Raw genomic sequence first — 7,639 nt, forward strand, 5'->3', positions numbered from 1 at the left:
TACGTACGAACGAACTAACGAAAGAACTAACGAAGGTACGTACATACGTACGTACGTGCGAACGAACGAACGGACGTGCGTACGTACGTACGTACCTGCGTACCAACGTGTGTACGTACGTACATGCGTACGTACGAACTAACGAATGAATGTACGTACGTAGATAAGTACGTACGAACGAACGTACGAACGAACGAACGATCGTACATAAGTACCTACCTAAGTACGTACGCACGAATTAACGAACGAAAGTACGTATGTACGTACGTACGTTCGTTTGTTCATTCGTTGGTTCATTGTTTCGTTAGTTCGTTCGTTCGTTCGTATGTACGTTCGTTTATTCATTCGTGCGTACGTACTTACGTACGGTTGTTCGTTCGTTCATACGTACTTATCTACGTACGTACGTTCGTTCGTTATTTCGTACGTACGCATGTACGTACGTACACACGTTGGTACGCAGGTACGTATGTACGTACGCATGTCGTACGTACGTACGTTCGTTTGGTCGTTTGTACGTACGTACGTATGTATGTAAGTAGCTTCGTTAGTTCTTTCGTTCTTTCGTTAATTTGTTCGTTCGTACGTCCGTTCGTTCGATCGTTCGTTTGAACGTCCGTACGTACGATTGTTCGTGCGTACGTACGTACGTTCGTTCGTTCATTCATTCGTACATACGTACGTACGTTCGTTAGTTCGTCCATTCGTTCGTACGTACGATTGTTCATTCGTTTGTTCATTCTTTCGTTCGTTCGTTCGTAGGTAGGTACGTATGTACGTTCGTTTGTTCATTCGTTCGTACGTACTTATCTACGTACGTACGTTCGTTTGTTATTTCGTACGTACGCATGTACGTAGGTACACACGTTGGTACGCAGGTACGTATTACATACGCATGTCGTACGTACGTTCGTTTGGTTGTACGTATGTATGTACGTAGCTTCGTTAGTTCTTTCGTTCTTTCGTTAATTTGTTCGTTCGTACGTCCGTTCGTTCGTTCGATCGTTCGTTTGCACGTCCGTACGTACATACGTACGTACGATTGTTCGTGCGTACGTACGTACGTACGTTCGTTCGTACATTCGTACATACGTACGTACTACGTTCGTTCGTTCGTCCATTCGTTCGTATGTATGTTTGTGCCTTAATTCTTTCGTTCGTTCGTTCGTTCTTTTGTTCGTCTGTTCGTTCGAACGTAAGTTCGCTCGTTCGTTCGTACGTATTTACGTTCGTTTTTTCTTTATTTCGTTCTTTAGTTCGTATGTTCTTTGTTTCGTTCGTACACACGTACGTTCGTTCGTTCGTTCGTTCTTACGTATATACGTACTTTCGTTCGTTCAATCTTTCGTGCGTTCGTTCGTACGTACGTACGCACTTTCGTTCGTTCATTCGTTTGTTCATTCTTTCGGTAGTTCGTTCGTTCGTTCGTAGGTACGTACGTATATACGTTCGTTTGTTCATTCATGCGTACGTACTTACGTACATACTTATCTACGTACGTACGTTCGTTCGTTATTTCGTACGTACGCATGTACGTACGTACACACGTTGGTACGCAGGTACGTACGTATGTACGCACGTCATCCGTACGTAAGCACGTCGTACGTACGTACGTTCGTTCGTCCGGTCGTTTGAACGTACGTACGTATGTACGTACCTGCGTTAGTTCTTTCGTTCTTTCGTTAGTTCGTTCGTTCGTTCTTTCGTTAGATCGTTCGTTCGATCGTTCGTTTTACGTCCGTACGTACATACGTACGTACGATTGTTCGTGCGTGCGTAAGTACGTTCGTTCTTTCGTTCGTTCCTTCGATCGTTCGGTCGTTCGATCGTTCGTTCATTCGTACATATGTACGTACGTACATACGTTCGTTCGTTCGTCCGTTCGTTCGTCCGTTCGTTCGGACGTACGATTGTTCCTTAATACTTTCGTTCGTTCTTTCGTTCGTCTGTTCGTTCGAACGTAAGTTCGTTCGTTCGTACGTATTTACGTACGTATGTACGTTCGTTTTTACTTTATTTCATTCTTTAGATCGTTTGTTCTTTCTTTAGTTCGTACGTACGCACGTACGTTCGTTCGTTCGTATTTACGTACGTTCGAAGTAACAAAAGAACGAGCAAAAGTACGTAAGTACGTACGAACGAACGAACGAACGAACGATCGATCGGACGCACGAACGAAAGAATATATATATATATATATATATACATATATATCAATAAATAAATATATATTATAAATAAATAAACAAATATATATATATAAATAAATAAAAACGAAAGAATAAATAAATATATATATATATAAATAAATAAATATATATATATAAATACATATATATATATAAATACATGCATATATAGAAATACATACATATATATATATATATATATATATATAAATGAATATCTATCTATCTATCTATATATATATATATATATATATATATATATATATATATATATATATATATATATATATATATATATATATATATATATATATAAATAAATAAATATATATCTATATATATATATATATATATATATATATATATATATATATATATAAATATATATATTTATTTATATATATACGTTCGTTCGATCGTTCTTACGTACGTACGTTCGTTCGTTCGTTCGTACATACGTAATTACGTACGTACGTTCTTTCGTTCGTTCGTACATACGTTCGCTCGTTCCGTCATTTCTTTTCTTCGTTCGTTCGTTCGTACGTACTATCGTTCATTCGTACATACGTACGTACGTTCATTCGCTCGTTCGTTCTTTCGTACGTACGGACGTATGAATATGTTTCCGTTCGTTCGTTGTTCGTTCCGTCGTTCGTTCGTTCGTACGAACGTACGAAGTGCGTACCTGCGTACGTAGATAAGTCCGTACGAACAAACGAACGATAGTACGTAAGTAGGTACCTAAGTACGTACGCACGAATGAACGTAGGTACGAACGAATGAACGAAAGAATTAAAGAACGAAAGAAGGAACGAACGATAGAACAAACGATTTAATGAACAAATGTAGGTACATACGGACGAACGAACGAACAGCCGTACGTACGAAGGATGGAACGAACGAACGTATGTAAGTACGTACGTAGGAACGAACGAACGATTGAACGAACGCACAAAAGAACAAACGAAATAATGTAACGTACGAACGAAGGAACAAAAGAACGAATGAACGAACGAAAGTACGTACACACGTACGTACGAACGAACGAAAGATTGAACGAACGAAATGACGTATGTACGTACGAGCGAACTTACGTTCGAACGAACAGACGAACGAACGATCGAACGAAAGAATTAGGGAACAAACGTACGTACGAACGGACGTACGAACGAACGTACGTGTGTACGAAAGAACGAACGAACGAACGACCGAACGATCGATGGAATGAACGAAAGAACGAACGTACGTACGCACGAAGAATGGGACGTATGTATGTACGTACGGACGTACAAACGAACGAACGAACGTACGTACGAACGAAATAACGAAAGAACTAACGAAGGTACGTACATACGTACGTGCGAACGAAGGAACGGACGTGCGTACGTACGTACGTACCTGCGTACCAACGTATGTACGTACGTACATGCGTACGTACGAACGAACGAACGATCGTACATAAGTACCTACCTAAGTACGTACGCACGAATTAACGAACGAAAGTACGTATGTACGTACGTACGTTCGTCTGTTCATTCGTTGGTTCATTCTTTCGTTAGTTCGTTCGTTCGTTCGTATGTACGTTCGTTTATTCATTCGTGCGTACGTACTTACGTACGGTTGTTCGTTCGTTCATACGTACTTATCTACGTACGTACGTTCGTTCGTTATTTCGTACGTACGCATGTACGTACGTACACACGTTGGTACGCAGGTACGTATGTACGTACGCATGTCGTACGTACGTACGTTCGTTTGGTCGTTTGTACGTACGTACGTATGTATGTAAGTAGCTTCGTTAGTTCTTTGGTTCTTTCGTTAATTTGTTCGTTCGTGCGTCCGTTCGTTCGATCGTTGGTTTGTACGTCCGTACGTACGATTGTTCGTGCGTACGTACGTTCGTTAGTTCGTCCATTCGTTCGTACGTACGTATGTACGTTCGTTTGTTCATTCGTTCGTACGTACTTATCTACGTACGTACGTTCGTTCACTATTTCGTACGTACGCATGTACGTGGGTAACACACTGGGGTACGCAGGTACGTACGTATGTACGCACGTCGCACGTACGTACGTAAGCACGTTGTACGTACGTTCATTCGTTAGTTCGGTCGTTCGTACGTACGTATGTACGTACCTTCGTTAGTTCTTTCGTTCTTTCGTTAGTTCGTTCTTTCGTTCGATCGTTCGTTCGTTCGTACGTACGTACGTAATTACCTTTGTTCGTTCGTACTTACGTACGTTCGAAGGAACAAAAGAAGGATCGAAAGTACGTAAGTACGTCCGAACGAACGAACGATCGTACGTAACTACCTACCTAAGTACGTACGCACGAATTAACGAACGAAAGAACGTATGTACGTACGTACGTTCGTTTGTTCATTCGTTGGATCATTCTTTCGTTAGTTCGTTCGTTCGTTCGTAGGTACGAATGTATGTACGTTCGTTTGTTCATTCGTGCGTACGTACTTAGGTACGTACTTACGTACGATTGTTCGTTCGTTCATACGTACTTATCTACGTACGTACGTTCGTTCGTTATTTCGTACATACGCATGTACGTACGCACACACGTTGGTACGCAGGTACGTATGTACATACGCATGTCGTACGTACGTTCGTTTGGTTGTTCGTACGTACGTACGTATGTATGTACGTAGCTTCGTTAGTTCTTTCGTTAATTTGTTCGTTCGTACGTCCGTTCGTTCGTTCGATCGTTCGTTTGCACGTCCGTACGTACATACGTACGTACGATTGTTCGTGCGTACGTACGTACGTACGTTCGTTCGTACATTCGTACATACGTACGTACTACGTTCGTTAGTTCGTCCATTCGTTCGTACGTATGTTTGTGCCTTAATTCTTTCGTTCGTTCGTTCTTTTGTTCGTCTGTTCGTTCGAACGTAAGTTCGCTCGTTCGTTCGTACGTATTTACGTTCGTTTTTTCTTTATTTCGTTCTTTAGTTCGTATGTTCTTTGTTTCGTTCGTACGCACGTACGTTCGTTCGTTCGTTCGTTCTTACGTACATACGTACTTTCGTTCGTTCAAACTTTCGTGCGTTCGTTCGTACGTACGTACGCACTTTCGTTCGTTCATTCGTTTATTCATTCTTTCGGTAGTTCGTTCGTTCGTTCGTAGGTACGTACGTATATACGTTCGTTTGTTCATTCATGCGTACGTATTTACGTACGTACTTATCTACGTACGTACGTTCGTTCGTTATTTCGTACGTACGCATGTATTGTACGTACACACGTTGGTACGCAGGTACGTACGTATGTACGCACGTCATACGTACGTACGTAAGCACGTCGTACGTACGTACGTTCGTTCGTTCGGTCGTTTGTACGTACGTACGTATGTACGTACCTTCGTAAGTTCTTTCGTTCTTTCGTTAGTTCGTTCGTTCGTTCTTTCGTTAGATCGTTCGTTCGATCGTTCGTTTTACGTCCGTACGTACATACGTACGTACGATTGTTCGTGCGTGCGTAAGTACGTTCGTTCTTTCGTTCGTTCCTTCGATCGTTCGGTCGTTCCATCGTTCGTTCATTCGTACATACGTACGTACGTACGTACGTTCGTTCGTTCGTCCGTTCGTTCGGACGTCCGATTGTTCCTTAATTCTTTCGTTCGATTGTTCGTTCGTTCTTTCGTTCGTCTGTTCGTTCGAACGTAAGTTCGTTCGTTCGTACGTATTTACGTACGTATGTACGTTCGTTTTTTTCTTTATTTCATTCTTTAGATCGTTTGTTCTTTCTTTAGTTCGTACGTACGCACGTACGTTCGTTCGTTCGTTCGTACGTACATACGTATTTCGTTCGTTCAATGTTTCGTTCGTTCGTACGTACGTACATAATTACGTTCGTTCGTCCGTATTTACGTACGTTCGAAGGAACAAAAGAACGAGCGAAAGTACGTAAGTACGTACGAACGAACGAACGAACGATAGATTGGACGCACGAACGAAAATATATATATCAATAAATAAATACATATTATAAATAAATAAACAAATATATATATATAAATAAATAAAAACGAAAGAATAAATAAATATATATATATATATAAATAAATAAATATATATATAAATAAATAAGCAAATATATATATAAATAAATAAATATATATATATAAATACATATATATATATAAATACATACATATATATAAATACATACATATATATATATATATATATATATATATATATAAATGAATATCTATCTATCTATCTATCTATATATATATATATATATATATAAATAAATAAATATATATCTATCTATCTATCTATATATATATATATATATATATATATATATATATATATATATATATATATATATATATATATATATATATATATATATATAATAAATATATATCTATATATATATATATTTATTTATATATATACGTTCGTTCGATCGTTCTTACGTACGTACGTTCGTTCGTTCGTTCGTTCGTTCATTCATTCTTACGTAAGTACGTAATTTCGTTCGTTCATTCGTTCTTACGTACGCCCATTTGTTCGTACGTAGGTACGTTCGTTTGTTCATTCGTTGGTTCATTCTATATGCACCACCAAAGCTCCAAAGATATGTGATAAATTAAAAAACGAAAAAAAAAAGATATATATTTTGTTATTTTTTGAAATAAATTATTTTATATTGTTGTCTTTCACTCTGTCGTTTATATATGAGCTTATATATACATGTGTGTTCATTCGTACGGACGTACGTTCGTTCTTTCGTTAGTACGTAGGTACGAACGTACGTACGTTCCTGCGTTCGTTCGTACATACGTAATTACGTACGTACGTTCTTTCGTTCGCTCGTACATACGTTCGCTCGTTCCTTCATTTCTTTTCTTCGTTCGTTCGTTCGTACGTACTATCGTTCATTCGTACATACGTACGTACGTTCATTAGCTCGTTCGTTCTTTCGTACGTACGGACGTATGAATATGTTTCTGTTCGTTCGTTGTTCGTTCGGTCGTTCGTTCGTTCGTACGAACGTACGACGTGCGTACCTGCGTACGTAGATAAGTCCGTACGAACGAACGAACGATCGTACGTAAGTAGGTGCCTAAGTACGTACGCACGAATGAACGTAGGTACGAACGAATGAACGAAAGAATTAAAGAACGAAAGAAGGAACGAACGATAGAACAAACGATTTAATGAACAAATGTAGGTACATACGGACGAACGAACGAACAGCCGTACGTACGAAGGATGGAACGAACGAACGTATGTAAGTACGTACGTAGGAACGAACGAACGATTGCACGAACGCACAAACGAACAAACGAAATAATGTAACGTACGAACGAAGGAACAAAAGAACGAATGAACGAACGAAAGTACGTACATACGTACGTACGAACGAACGAAAGATTGAACGAACGAAATGACGTATGTACGTACGAACGAACTTACGTTCGAA

Source organism: Octopus bimaculoides, chromosome 24 (genome assembly GCF_046866305.1).
Source record: "Octopus bimaculoides isolate indiv1 chromosome 24, ASM4686630v1, whole genome shotgun sequence".
NCBI classification, from domain to species: domain Eukaryota; kingdom Metazoa; phylum Mollusca; class Cephalopoda; order Octopoda; family Octopodidae; genus Octopus; species Octopus bimaculoides.